The sequence below is a fragment of the Triturus cristatus genome, chromosome 12 (genome assembly GCF_964204655.1).
Source record: "Triturus cristatus chromosome 12, aTriCri1.1, whole genome shotgun sequence".
NCBI classification, from domain to species: Eukaryota; Metazoa; Chordata; class Amphibia; order Caudata; family Salamandridae; genus Triturus; species Triturus cristatus.
Genome location: NC_140595.1, coordinates 711,618,058 through 711,633,760, shown reverse-complemented (window position 1 = coordinate 711,633,760; position 15,703 = coordinate 711,618,058).

Genomic DNA, 15,703 nt, shown 5'->3' with positions numbered 1-15,703 from the left:
ACCTGGGCTGGAACAGAGTGTTACCTTCCCCTCTATCCTTGCTATCCCTCCTATCCTTCCTACCACCTATCCCTCACTCTCTCCCTCCCACCAGGGCTGGAACAGAGTGTTACCTTCCCCTCAATCCTTCCTATCCCTCCTATCCCTCCCACCGCCTATACCTCCCTCCCTCTCACCAGGGCTGGAACAGAGTGTTACCTTCCCCTCTATCCTTCCTATCCCTCCTATCCCTCCTATCCCTCCTACCGCCTATACCTCCCTCCCACCAGGGCTGGAACAGTGTTACCTTCCCCTCTATCCTTCCTATCCCTCCTATCCATCCTACCGCCTATCCCTCCTACCGCCTATCCCTCCCTCCCTCCCACCTGGGCTGGAACAGAGTGTTACCTTCCCCTCTATCCTTGCTATCCCTCCTATCCTTCCTACCACCTATCCCTCACTCTCTCCCTCCCAGCAGGGCTGGAACAGAGTGTTACCTTCCCCTCAATCCTTCCTATCCCTCCTATCCCTCCTATCTCTCCCACCGCCTATCCCTCCCTCCCTCCCTCCCAACAGGGCTGGAACAGAGTGTTACCTTCCCCTCTATCCTTCCTATCCCTCCTACCGCCTATCTCTCCCTCCCTCCTACCAGGGCTGGAACAGAGCGTTACCTTCCCCTCTATCCTTTCTATCCCTCCTACCACCTATCCCTCCCTCCCTCCCTCCCACCTGGGCTGGAACAGAGTGTTACCTTCCCCTCTATCCTTCCTATCCCTCCTATCCCTCCTATCGCCTATCCCTCCCTCCCACCAGGGCTGGAACAGAGTGTTACCTTCCCCTCTATCCTTCCTATCCCTCCTACCTCCTATCCCTCCCTCCCTCCCACCAGGGCTGGAACTGAGTGTTACCTTCCCCTCTATCCTTCCTATCCCTCCAATCCCTCCTACCGCCTATCCCTCCCTCCCTCCTACCAGGACTGGAACAGAGTGTTACCTTTCCCTCTATCCTTCCTATCCCTCCTATCCCTCCTACTGCCTATCCCTCCTACCGCCTATCCCTAACTCCCTCCCACCTGGGCTGGAACAGTGTGTTACCTTCCCCTCTATCTTTCCTATCCCTCCTATCCCTCCTACCGCCTATCCCTCCCTCCCTCCCTCCCTCCCACCTGGGCTGGAACAGAGTGTTACCTTCCCCTCTATCCTTCCTATCCCTCCTATCCCTCCCTCCCACGAGGGCTGGAACAGAGTGTTACCTTCCCCTCTATCCTTCTTATCCCTCCTATCGCCTATCCCTCCCTCCCACCAGGGCTGGAACAGAGTGTTACCTTCCCCTCTATCCTTCCTATCCATCCTATCCCTCCTATCGCCTATCCCTCCTACCGCCTATCCCTCCATCCCTCCCACCTGGGCTGGAACAGTGTGTTACCTACTCCTCTATCCTTCCTATCCCTCCTACCACCTATCCCTCCCTCCCTCCCACCAGGGCTGGAACAGAGTGTTACCTTCCCCTCTATCCTTCCTATCCCTCCTATCCCTCCTACCACCTATCCCTCCCTCCCACCTGGGCTGGAACAGAGTGTTACCTTCCCCTATATCCTTCCTATCCCTCTTATCCCTCCTACCGCCTATCCCTCCCTCCCTCCCACCAGGGCTGGAACAGAGTGTTACCTTCCCCTCTATCCTTCCTATCCCTCCTACCGCCTATCCCTCCCTCCCTCCCACCAGGGCTGGAACAGAGTGTTACCTTCCCCTCTATCCTTCCTATCCCTCCAATCCCTCCTACCGCCTATCCCTCCCTCCCTCCTACCAGGACTGGAACAGAGTGTTACCTTTCCCTCTATCCTTCCTATCCCTCCTATCCGTCCTACCGCCTATCCCTAACTCCCTCCCACCTGGGCTGGAACAGTGTGTTACCTTCCCCTCTATCCTTCCTATCCCTCCTGTCCCTCCTATCCCTCCTGTCCCTCCTATCCCTCCTATCCCTCCTACCGCCTATCCCTCCCTCCCTCCCACCTGGGCTGGAACAGAGTGTTACCTTCCCCTCTATCCTTCCTATCCCTCCTATCCCTCCTATCCCTCCCTCCCACCAGGGCTGGAACAGAGTGTTACCTTCCCCTCTATCCTTCCTATCCCTCCTATCACCTATCCCTCCCTCCCTCCCACCAGGGCTGGAACAGAGTGTTACCTTCCCCTCTATCCTTCCTATCGCCTATCCCTCCTACCGCCTATCCCTCCCTCCCTCCCACCTGGGCTGGAACAGTGTGTTACCTACTCCTCTATCCTTCCTATCCCTCCTATCCCTCCTACCACCTATCCCTCCCTCCCTCCCTCCCTCCCCCCAGGGCTGGAACAGAGTGTTACCTTCCCCTCTATCCTTCCTATCCCTCCTATCCCTCCTACCACCTATCCCTCCCTCCCACCTGGGCTGGAACAGAGTGTTACCTTCCCCTCTATCCTTCCTATCCCTCCTACCGCCTATCCCTCCTACCGCCTATCCCTCTCTCCCTCCCACCAGGGCTGGAACAGTGTTACCTTCCCCTCTATCCTTCCTATCCCTCCTATCCCTCCTACTACCTATCCCTCCCTCCCACCAGGGCTAGAACAGAGTGTTACCTTCCCCTCTATCCTTCCTATCCCTTCTATCCCTCCTACCGCCTATCCCTCCCTCCCTCCCACCAGGGCTAGAACAGAGTGTTAACTTCCCCTCTATCCTTCCTATCCCTCCTACTGCCTATCCCTCCCTCCCTCCCACCAGGGCTGGAAAAGAGTGTTACCTTCCCCTCTATCCTACCTATCCCTCCTATCCCTCCTACCGCCTATCCCTTTCTTCCTCCCTCCCACCAGGGCTGGAACAGACTATTACCTTCCCCTCTATCCTTCCTATCCCTTCTATCCCTCCTACCGCCTATCCCTCCTACCGCCTATCCCTCCCTCCCACCAGGGCTGGAACAGAATGTTACCTTCCCCTCTATCCTTCCTATCCCTCCTATCCCTCCTACCGCCTATCCTTCCTACCGCCTCTCCCTCCCTCCCTCCCACCAGGGTTGGAACAGAGTGTTACCTTCCCCTCTATCCTTCCTATCCCTCCTACCGCCTATCCCTCCTACCGCCTATCCCTCCCTCCCTCCCACCAGGGCTAGAACAGAGTGTTACCTTCCCCTCTATCCTTCCTATCCCTCCTACCGCCTATCCCTCCCTCCCTCCCACCAGGGCTGGAACAGAGTGTTACCTTACCCTCTATCCCTCCTACCACCTATCCCTCCTACCACCTATCCCTAACTCCCTCCCACCTGGGCTGGAACAGAGTGTTACCTTCCCCTCAATCCTTCCTATCCCTCCTATCACTCCTACCACCTATACCTCCCTCCCTCCCACCAGGGCTGGACCAGTGTGTTACCTTCCCCTCTATCCTTCCTATCCCTCCTACCGCCTATCCCTCCTTTCCTCCCATCAGGGCTGGAACAGAGTGTTACCTTCCCCTCTATCCCTCCTACCGCCTATCCCTCCCTCCCTCCCACCAGGGCTGGAACAGAGTGTTACCTTCCCCTCTATCCTTCCTATCCCTCCTACTGCCTATCCCTCCCTCCCTCCCACCAGGGCTGGAACAGAATGTTACCTTCCCCTCTATCCATCCTATCCCTCCTATCCCTCGTACCGCCTATCCCTCCTGCCGCCTATCCCTCCCACCCTCCCACCATGGCTGGAACAGAGTTTTACCTTCCCCACTATCCTTTCTATTCCTTCTACCGCATATCCCTCCTACCACCTATCCCTAACTCCCTCCCACCTGGGCTGGAACAGAGTGTTACCTTCCCCTCAATCCTTCCTATCCCTCCTATCACTCCTACCACCTATACCTCCCTCCCTTCCACCAGGGCTGGACCAGTGTGTTACCTTCCCCTCTATCCTTCCTATACCTCCTATCCCTCCTACCACCTATCCCTCCCTCCCTCCCACCAGGGATGGAACAGAGTATTACCTTCCCCTCTATCCTTCCTATCCCTCCTATCCCTCCTACTGCCTATCCCTCCCTCCCTCCCACCAGGGCTGGAACAGAGTGTTACCTTCCCCTCTATCCTTCCTATCTCTCCTATCCCTCCTACCGCCTATCCCTCCGTCCCTCCCACCAGGGCTGGAACAGAGTGTTACCTTTCCCTCTATCCTTCCTATCCATCCTATCCTTCCTACCGCCTATCCCTCCCTCCCACCAGGGTTGGAACAGAGTGTTACCTTCCCCTCTATCCTTCCTATCCCTCCTATCCCTCCTACCGCCTATCCTTCCTACTGCCTATCCCTCCTTCCCTCCCACCAGGGTTGGAACAGAGTGTTACCTTCCCCTCTATCCTTCCTATCCCTCCTACCACCTATCCCTCCTACCGCCTATCCTTCCTACCGCCTATCCCCCCTCCCTCCCTCCCACCAGGGCTAGAACAGAGTGTTACCTTCCCCTCTATCCTTCCTATCTCTCCTATCCCTCCTACCGCCTATCCCTCCCTCCCTCCCACCAGGGCTGGAACAGAGTGTTACCTTCCCCTCTATCCTTTCTATCCCTCTTACCGCCTATCCCTCCTACCACCTATCCCTAACTCCCTCCCACCTGGGCTGGAACTGAGTGTTACCTTCCCCTCAATCCTTCCTATCCCTCCTATCCCTCCTACCGCCTATCCCTCCCTCCCTCCCACCAGGGCTGGAACAGAGTATTACCTTCCCCTCTATCCTTCCTATCCCTCCTACCGCCTATCCCTCCTACCTCCTATCCCTCCCTCCCTCCCACCAGGGCTGAAACAGAGTATTACATTCCCCTCTATCCTTCCTATCCCTCCTATCCCTCCTACCGCCTATCACTCCCTCCCTCCCTCCAGGGCTGGAACAGAGTGTTACCTTCCCCTCTATGCTTCCTATCCCTCCTACCGCCTATCCCTCCTACCGCCTATACCTCCCTCCCACCAATACCTCCCTCCCACCAGGGCTGGAACAGAGTGTTACCTTCCCCTCAATCCTTCCTATCCCTCCTATCTCTCCCACCGCCTATCCCTCCCTCCCTCCCACCAGGGCTGGAACAGAGTGTTACCTTCCCCTCTATCCTTCCTATCCCTCCTACTGCCTATCTCTCCCTCCCTCCTACCAGGGCTGGAACAGAGCGTTACCTTACCCTCTATCCTTTCTATCCCTCCTACCGCCTATCCCTCACTCCCTCCCTCCCACCTGGGCTGGAACAGAGTGTTACCTTCCCCTCTATCCTTCCTATCCCTCCTATCCCTCCTACCGCCTATCCCTCCCTCCCACCAGGGCTGGAACAGAGTGTTACCTTCCCCTCTATCCTTCCTATCCCTCCTACTGCCTATCCCTCCCTCCCTCCCACCAGGGCTGGAACAGAGTGTTACCTTCCCCTCTATCCTTCCTATCCCTCCAATCCCTCCTACCGCCTATCCCTCCCTCCCTCCTACCAGGACTGGAACAGTGTTACCTTTCCCTCTATCCTTCCTATCCCTCCTATCCCTCCTACTGCCTATCCCTCCTACCGCCTATCCCTAACTCCCTCCCACCTGGGCTGGAACAGTGTGTTACCTTCCCCTCTATCTTTCCTATCCCTCCTATCCCTCCTACTGCCTATCCCTCCCTCCCTCCCTCCCACCTGGGCTGGAACAGAGTGTTACCTTCCCCTCTATCCTTCCTATCCCTCCTATCCCACCCTCCCACCAGGGCTGGAACAGAGTGTTACCTTCCCCTCTATCCTTCTTATCCCTCCTATCGCCTATCCCTCCCTCCCTCCCACCAGGGCTGGAACAGAGTGTTACCTTCCCCTCTATCCTTCCTATCCATCCTATCCCTCCTATCGCCTATCCCTCCTACCGCCTATCCCTCCCTCCCTCCCACCTGGGCTGGAACAGTGTGTTACCTACTCCTCTATCCTTCCTATCCCTCCTATCCCTCCTACCACCTATCCCTCCCTCCCTCCCACCAGGGCTGGAACAGAGTGTTACCTTCCCCTCTATCCTTCCTATCCCTCCTACCACCTATCCCTCCCTCCCACCTGGGCTGGAACAGAGTGTTACGTTCCACTCTATCCTTCCTATCCCTCTTATCCCTCCTACCGCCTATCCCTCCTACCGCCTATCCCTCCCTCCCTCCCACCTGGGCTGGATCAGAGTGTTACCTTCCCCTCTATCCTTGCTATCCCTCCTATCCTTCCTACCGCCTATCCCTCCCTCCCTCCCTCCCACCAGGGCTGGAACAGAGTGTTACCTTCCCCTCAATCCTTCCTATCCCTCCTATCCCTCCTACCGCCTATCCCTCCCTCCTATCAGGGCTGGAACAGAGTGTTACCTTTCCCTCTATCCTTCCTATCACTCCTATCCCTCCTACCGCCTATCCCTCCTTCCCTCCCACCCTGGTTGGAACAGAGTGTTACCTTCCCCTCTATCCTTCCTATCCCTCCTACCACCTATCCCTCCTACCTCCTACCGCCTATCCCTCCCTCCCTCCCACCAGGGCTGGAGCAGAGTGTTACCTTCCCCTCAATTCTTCCTATCCCTCCTACCGCCTATCGCTCCCTCCCTCCCACCAGGGCTGGAACAGAGTGTTACCTTCCCCTCTATCCTTCCTATCCCTCCTACTGCCTATCTCTCCCTCCCTCCTACCAGGGCTGGAACAGAGCGTTACCTTACCCTCTATCCTTTCTATCCCTCCTACCGCCTATCCCTCCCTCCCTCCCACCAGGGCTGGAACAGAGTGTTACCTTCCCCTCTATCCTTTCTATCCCTCTTACCACCTATCCCTCCTACCACCTATCCCTAACTCCCTCCCACCTGGGCTGGAACAGAGTGTTACCTTCCCCTCTATACTTTCTATCCCTCCTATCCCTCCTAACCCCTATCCCTCCCTCCCTCCCACCAGGGCTGGAACAGAGTGTTACCTTCCCCTCTATCCTTCTTATCCCTCCTATCCCTCATACCGCCTATCCCTCCTACCGCCTATCCCTCCTTCCCTCCTTCCTGGGCTGGAACAGAGTGTTACCTTCCCCTCTATCCTTCCTATCCCACCTATCCCTCCTACTACCTATCCCTCCCTCCCACCAGGGCTGGAACAGAGTGTTACCTTCCCCTCTATCTTTCCTATCCCTCCTACCGCCTATCCCTGCCTCCCTCCCATCTGGGCTGGAACAGAGTGTTACCTTCTCCTCTATCCTTCCCATACCTCCTATCCCTCCTACTGCCTATCCTTCCTACCGCCTATCCCTCCCTCCCTCCCACCAGGGCTGGAACAGAGTGTTACGTTCCCCTCTATCATTCCTATACCTCCTACCGCCTATCCCTCCTACCACCTATCCATCCTACCGCCTATCCCTCCCTCCCTCCTACCAGGGCTGGAACAGTGTTACCTTCCCCTCTATCCTTCCTATCCCTCCTACCGCCTATCCCTCCCTCCCTCCCACCAGGGCTGGAAAAGAGTGTTACCTTCCCCTCTATCCTTCCTATCCCTCCTATCACTCCTACCACATATATCTCCCTCCCTCCTACCAGGGCTGTAACAGTGTGTTACCTTCCCCTCTATCCTTCCAATCCCTCCTATCCCTCCTACCGCCTATCCCTCCCTCCCTCCCACCAGGGCTGGAACAGAGTGTTACCTTCCCCTCTATCCTTCCTATCCCTCCTACCGCCTATCCCTCCCTCCCTCCCACCAGGGCTGGAACAGAGTATTACATTCCCCTCTATCCTTCCTATCCCTCCTATCCCTCCTACCGCCTATCACTCCCTCCCTCCCACCAGGGCTGGAACATAGTGTTACCTTCCCCTCTATCCTTCTTATCCCTCCTATCCCCCTATCCCTCCTACTGCCTATCCCTCCCTCTCTCCCACCAGGGCTGGAACAGAGTGTTACCTTCCCCTCTATGCTTCCTATCCCTCCTATCGCCTATCCCTCCTATCGCCTATCCCTCCCTCCCTCCCACCAGGGCTGGAACAGAGTGTTACCTTCCCCTCTATCCTTCCTATCCCTCCTATCCCTCCTATCCCTCCTACCGCCTATACCTCCCTCCCACCAGGGCTGGAACAGAGTGTTACCTTCCCCTCTATCCTTCCTATCCCTCCTATCCATCCTACCACCTATCCCTCCTACCACCTATCCCTCCCTCCCTCCCACCTGGACTGGAACAGAGTGTTACCTTCCCCTCTATCCTTGCTATCCCTCCTATCCTTCCTACCACCTATCCCTCACTCTCTCCCTCCCACCAGGGCTGGATCAGAGTGTTACCTTCCCCTCAATCCTTCCTATCCTTCCTATCCCTCCTATCCCCCCATCCCTCCTACTGCCTATCCCTCCCTCCCTCCCACCAGGGCTGGAACAGAGTGTTACCTTCCCCTCTATCCTTCCTATCCCTCCTACCGCCTATCTCTCCCTCCCTCCTACCAGGGCTGGAACAGAGCGTTACCTTCCCCTCTATCCTTCCTATCCCTCCTATCCCTCCTACCGCCTATCCCTCCCTCCCACCAGGGCTGGAACAGAGTGTTACCTTCCCCTCTATCCTTCCTATCCCTCCTACCACCTATCCCTCCCTCCCACCAGGGCTGGAACAGAGTGTTACCTTCCCCTCTATCCTTCCTATCCCACCAATCCCTCCTACCGCCTATCCCTCCCTCCCTCCTACCAGGACTGGAACAGAGTGTTACCTTTCTCTCTATCCTTCCTATCCCTCCTATCCCTCCTACCGCCTCTCCCTCCTACCGCCTATCCCTAACTCCCTCCCACCTGGGCTGGAACAGTGTGTTACCTTCCCCTCTATCCTTCCTATCCCTCCTATCCCTCCTACCGCCCCTATCCCTCCTACCGCCTATCCCTCCCTCCCTCCCTCCCACCTGGGCTGGAACAGAGTGTTACCTTCCCCTCTATCCTTCCTATCCCTCCTATCCCTCCTATCCTTCCCTCCCACCAGGGCTGGAACAGAGTGTTACCTTCCCCTCTATCCTTCCTATCCCTCCTATAGCCTATCCCTCCCTCCCTCCCACCAGGGCTGGAACAGAGTGTTACCTTCCCCTCAATCCTTCCTATCCCTCCTATCCCTCCTACCGCCTATCCCTCCCTCCTACCAGGGCTGGAACAGAGTGTTACCTTCCCCTCTATCCTTCCTATCCATCCTATCCCTCCTATCGCCTATCCCTCCTACCGCCTATCCCTCCCTCCCTCCCACCAGGGCTGGAACAGAGTGTTACCTTCCCCTCTATCCTTCCTATCCCTCCTATCCCTCCTACCACCTATCCCTCCCTCCCACCTGGGCTGGAACAGAGTGTTACCTTCCCCTCTATCCTTCCTATCCCTCCTACCGCCTATCCCTCCTACCGCCTATCCCTCCCTCCCTCCCACCTGGGCTGGATCAGAGTGTTACCTTCCCCTCTATCCTTGCTATCCCTCCTATCCTTCCTACCGCCTATCCCTCCCTCCCTCTCACCAGGGCTGGAACAGAGTGTTACCTTCCCCTCTATCCTTCCTATCCCTCCTATCCCTCCTACCGCCTATCCCTCCCTCCTACCAGGGCTGGAACAGAGTGTTACCTTCCCCTCTATCCTTCCTATCCATCCTATCCCTCCTATCGCCTATCCCTCCTACCGCCTATCCCTCCCTCCCACCTGGGCTGGAACAGTGTGTTACCTACTCCTCTATCCTTCCTATCCCTTCTATCCCTCCTACCACCTATCCCTCCCTCCCTCCCACCAGGGCTGGAACAGAGTGTTACCTTCCCCTCTATCCTTCCTATCCCTCCTATCACCTATCCCTCCCTCCCACCTGGGCTGGAACAGAGTGTTACCTTCCCCTCTATCCTTCCTATCCCTCCTACCGCCTATCCCTCCTACCGCCTATCCCTCCCTCCCTCCCACCTGGGCTGGATCAGAGTGTTACCTTCCCCTCTATCCTTGCTATCCCTCCTATTCTTCCTACCGCCTATCCCTCCCTCTCTCCCACCAGGGCTGGAACAGAGTGTTACCTTCCCCTCTATGCTTCCTATCCCTCCTATCCCTCCTATCCCTCCTACCGCCTATACCTCCCTCCCACCAGGGCTGGAACAGAGTGTTACCTTCCCCTCTATCCTTCCTATCCCTCCTATCCATCCTACCACCTATCCCTCCTACCGCCTATCCCTCCCTCCCTCCCACCTGGACTGGAACAGAGTGTTACCTTCCCCTCTATCCTTGCTATCCCTCCTATCCTTCCTACCACCTATCCCTCACTCTCTCCCTCCCACCAGGGCTGGAACAGAGTGTTACCTTCCCCTCAATCCTTCCTATCCTTCCTATCCCTCCTATCCCCCTATCCCTCCTACTGCCTATCCCTCCCTCCCTCCCACCAGGGCTGGAACAGAGTGTTACCTTCCCCTCTATCCTTCCTATCCCTCCTACCGCCTATCTCTCCCTCCCTCCTACCAGGGCTGGAACAGAGCGTTACCTTCCCCTCTATCCTTCCTATCCCTCCTATCCCTCCTACCGCCTATCCCTCCCTCCCACCAGGGCTGGAACAGAGTGTTACCTTCCCCTCTATCCTTCCTATCCCTCCTACCACCTATCCCTCCCTCCCACCAGGGCTGGAACAGAGTGTTACCTTCCCCTCTATCCTTCCTATCCCTCCAATCCCTCCTACCGCCTATCCCTCCCTCCCTCCTACCAGGACTGGAACAGAGTGTTACCTTTCCCTCTATCCTTCCTATCCCTCCTACCGCCTCTCCCTCCTACCGCCTATCCCTAACTCCCTCCCACCTGGGCTGGAACAGTGTGTTACCTTCCCCTCTATCCTTCCTATCCCACCTATCCCTCCTACCGCCTATCCCTCCCTCCCTCCCTCCCACCTGGGCTGGAACAGAGTGTTACCTTCCCCTCTATCCTTCCTATCCCTCCTATCCCTCCTATCCTTCCCTCCCACCAGGGCTGGAACAGAGTGTTACCTTCCCCTCTATCCTTCCTATCCCTCCTATAGCCTATCCCTCCCTCCCTCCCACCAGGGCTGGAACAGAGTGTTACCTTCCCCTCAATCCTTCCTATCCCTCCTATCCCTCCTACCACCTATCCCTCCCTCCTACCAGGGCTGGAACAGAGTGTTACCTTCCCCTCTATCCTTCCTATCCATCCTATCCCTCCTATCGCCTATCCCTCCTACTGCCTATCCCTCCCTCCCTCCCACCTGGGCTGGAACAGTGTGTTACCTACTCCTCTATCCTTCCTATCCCTTCTATCCCTCCTACCACCTATCCCTCCCTCCCTCCCACCAGGGCTGGAACAGAGTGTTACCTTCCCCTCTATCCTTCCTATCCCTCCTATCCCTCCTACCACCTATCCCTCCCTCCCACCTGGGCTGGAACAGAGTGTTACCTTCCCCTCTATCCTTCCTATCCCTCCTACCGCCTATCCCTCCTACCGCCTATCCCTCCCTCCCTCCCTCCCACCTGGGCTGGATCAGAGTGTTACCTTCCCCTCTATCCTTGCTATCCCTCCTACCGCCTATCCCTCCCTCCCTCTCACCAGGGCTGGAACAGAGTGTTACCTTCCCCTCTATCCTTCCTATCTCTCCTATCCCTCCTACCACCTATCTCTCCCTCCCTCCTACCAGGGCTGGAACAGAGCGTTACCTTCCCCTCTATCCTTCCTATCCCTCCTACCGCCTATCCCTCCCTCCCTCCCACCTGGGCTGGAACAGAGTGTTACCTTCCCCTCTATCCTTCCTATCCCTCCTATCCCTCCTATCCCTCCTACCACCTATCCCTCCCACCAGGGCTGGAATAGAGTGTTACCTTCCCCTTTATCCTTCCTATCCCTCCAATCCCTCCTACCGCCTATCCCTCCCTCCCTCCTTCCAGGGCTGGAACAGAGTGTTACCATTCCCTCTATCCTTCCTATCCCTCCTATCCCTCCTACCGCCTATCCCTCCCTCACTCCCACCTGGGCTGGAACAGTGTGTTACCTTCCCCTCTATCCTTCCTATCCCTCCTATCCCTCCCTCCCTCCCACCAGGGCTGGAACAGAGTGTTACCTTCCCCTCTATCCTTCCTATCCCTCCTATCCCTCCTACCGCCTATCCCTCCTACCGCCTATCCCTCCCTCCCTCCCTCCCACCAGGGCTGGAACAGAGTGTTACCTTCCCCTCTATCCTTCCTATCCCTCCTACCGCCTATCCCTCCCTCCCTCCCACCAGGGCTGGAACAGAGTGTTACCTTCTCCTCTATCCTTCCTATCCCTCCTATCCCTCCTACCGCCTATCCCTCCTACCGCCTATCCCTCCCTCCCTCCCACCAGGGCTGGAACAGAGTGTTACCTTCCCCTCTATCCTTCTTATCCCTCCTATCCCTCCTATCCCTCATACCGCCTATCCCTCCTACCGCATATCCCTCCTTCCCTCCTTCCTGGGCTGGAACAGAGTGTTACCTTCCCCTCTATCCTTCCTATCCCACCTATCCCTCCTACTACCTATCCCTCCCTCCCTCCCACCAGGGCTGGAACAGAGTGTTACCTTCCCCTCTATCTTTCCTATCCCTCCTACCGCCTATCCCTCCCTCCCTCCCATCTGGGCTGGAACAGAGTGTTACCTTCTCCTCTATCCTTCCCATACCTCCTATCCCTCCTACTGCCTATCCTTCCTACCGCCTATCCCTCCCTCCCTCCCAACAGGGCTGGAACAGAGTGTTACGTTCCCCTCTATCATTCCTATACCTCCTACCGCCTATCCCTCCTACCACCTATCCATCCTACCGCCTATCCCTCCCTCCCTCCTACCAGGGCTGGAACAGTGTTACCTTCCCCTCTATCCTTCCTATCCCTCCTACCGCCTATCCCTCCCTCCCTCCCACCAGGGCTGGAAAAGTGTTACCTTCCCCTCTATCCTTCCTATCCCTCCTATCCCTCCTCCCGCCTATCCCTCCCTCCCTCCCACCAGGGCTGGAACAGAGTGTTACCTTCCCCTCTATCCTTCCTATCCCTCTTATCCCTCCTACTGCCTATCCATCCTACCGCCTATCCCTCCTACCGCCTATACCTCCCTCCCTCCCACCAGGGCTGGAACAGAGTGTTACCTTCCCCTCTATCCTTCCTATCACTCCTACCGCCTATCTCTCCCTCCCTCCTACCAGGGCTGGAACAGAGCGTTACCTTCCCCTCTATCCTTTCTATCCCTCCTACCACCTATCCCTCCCTCCCTCCCTCCCACCTGGGCTGGAACAGAGTGTTACCTTCCCCTCTATCCTTCCTATCCCTCCTATCCCTCCTACCGCCTATCCTTCCTACCGCCTATCCCTCCTTCCCTCCCACCAGGGTTGGAACAGAGTGTTACCTTCCCCTCGATCCTTCCTATCCCTCCTACCACCTATCCCTCCTACCGCCTATCCCTCCCTCCCTCCCTCCCACCAGTGCTGGAACAGAGTGTTACCTTCCCCTCTATCCTTCCTATCTCTCCTATCCCTCCTACCGCCTATTCCTCCCTCCCTCCTACCAGGGCTGGAACAGAGTGTTACCTTTCCCTCTATCCTTCCTATCCCTCCTACCGCCTATCCCTCCCTCCCTCCCACCAGGGCTGGAACAGAGTGTTACCTTCCCCTCTATCCTTTCTATCCCTCTTACCGCCTATCCCTCCTACCACCTATCCCTAACTCCCTCCCACCTGGGCTGGAACTGAGTGTTACCTTCCCCTCAATCCTTCCTATCCCTCCTATCACTCCTACCACCTATACCTCCCTCCCTCCCACCAGGGTTCTAACAGTGTGTTACCTTCCCCTCTATCCTTCCTATCCCTCCTACCGCCTATCTCTCCCTCCCTCCTACCAGGGCTGGAACAGAGCGTTACCTTCCCCTCTATCCTTTCTATCCCTCCTACCGCCTATCACTCCCTCCCTCCCTCCCACCTGGGCTGGAACAGAGTGTTACCTTCCCCTCTATCCTTCCTATCCCTCCTATCCCTCCTACCGCCTATCCCTCCTACCGCCTATCCCTAACTCCCTCCCACCTGGGCTGGAACAGTGTTACCTTCCCCTCTATCCTTCCTATCCCTCCTATCCCTCCTACCGCCTATCCCTCCCTCCCTCCCACCTGGGCTGGAACAGAGTGATACCTTCACCTCTATCCTTCCTATCCCTCCTATCCCTCCCTCCCACCAGGGCTGGAACAGAGTGTTACCTTCCCCTCTATCCTTCCTATCCCTCCTATCGCCTATCCCTCCCTCCCTCCCACCAGGGCTGGAACAGAGTGTTACCTTCCCCTCTATCCTTCCTATCCCTCCTATCGCCTATCCCTCCCTCCCTCCCACCTGGGCTGGAACAGTGTGTTACCTATTCCTCTATCCTTCCTATCCCTCCTACCCCTCCCTCCCACCAGGGCTGGAACAGAGTGTTACCTTCCCCTCTATCCTTCCTATCCCTCCTATCCCTCCTACCACCTATCCCTCCCTCCCACCTGGGCTGGAACAGAGTGTTACCTTCCCCTCTATCCTTCCTATCCCTCCTACCGCCTATCCCTCCTCCGCCTATCCCTCTCTCCCTCCCACCAGGGCTGGAACAGTGTTACCTTCCCCTCTATCCTTCCTATCCCTCCTATCCCTCCTACCGCCTATCCCTCCCTCCCTCCCACCTGGGCTGGAACAGAGTGTTACCTTCCTCTCTATCCTTCCTATCCCTCCTATCCCTCCTACTACCTATCCCTCCCTCCCTCCCACCAGGGCTAGAACAGAGTGTTACCTTCCCCTCTATCCTTCCTATCCCTTCTATCCCTCCTACCGCCTATCCCTCCCTCCCTCCCACCAGGGCTAGAACAGAGTGTTAACTTCCCCTCTATCCTTCCTATCCCTCCTATCCCTCCTACTGCCTATCCCTCCCTCCCACCAGGGCTGGAAAAGAGTGTTACCTTCCCCTCTATCCTACCTATCCCTCCTATCCCTCCTACCGCCTATCCCTCCCTCCCTCCCACCAGGGCTGGAACAGAGTATTACCTTCCCCTCTATCCTTCCTATCCCTTCTATCCCTCCTACCGCCTATCCCTCCTACCGCCTATCCCTCCCTCCCACCAGGGCTGGAACAGAATGTTACCTTCCCCTCTATCCTTCCTATCCCTCCTACCGCCTATCCTTCCTACCGCCTCTCCCTCCCTCCCTCCCACCAGGGTTGGAACAGAGTGTTACCTTCCCCTCTATCCTTCCTACCGCCTATCCCTCCTACCGCCTATCCCTCCCTCCCTCCCACCAGGGCTGGAACAGAGTGTTACCTTCCCCTCTATCCTTCCTATCCCTCCTACCGCCTATCCCTCCTTCCCTCCCACCAGGGCTGGAACAGAGTGTTACCTTCCCCACTATCCCTCCTACCACCTGTCCCTCCTACCACCTATCCCTAACTCCCTCCCACCTGGGCTGGAACAGAGTGTTACCTTCCCCTCAATCCTTCCTATCCCTCCTATCACTCCTACCACCTATACCTCCCTCCCTCCCACCAGGGCTGGACCAGTGTGTTACCTTCCCCTCTATCCTTCCTATCCCTCCTATCCCTCCTACCGCCTATCCCTCCTTCCCTCCCACCAGGGCTGGAACAGAGTGTTACCTTCCCCTCTATCCTTCCTATCCCTCCTACCGCCTATCCCTCCCTCCCTCCCACCAGGGCTGGAACAGAGTGTTACCTTCCCCTCTATCCTTCCTATCCCTCCTACTGCCTATCCCTCCCTCCCTCCCACCAGGGCTGGAACAGAGTGTTACCTTCCCCTCTATCCATCCTA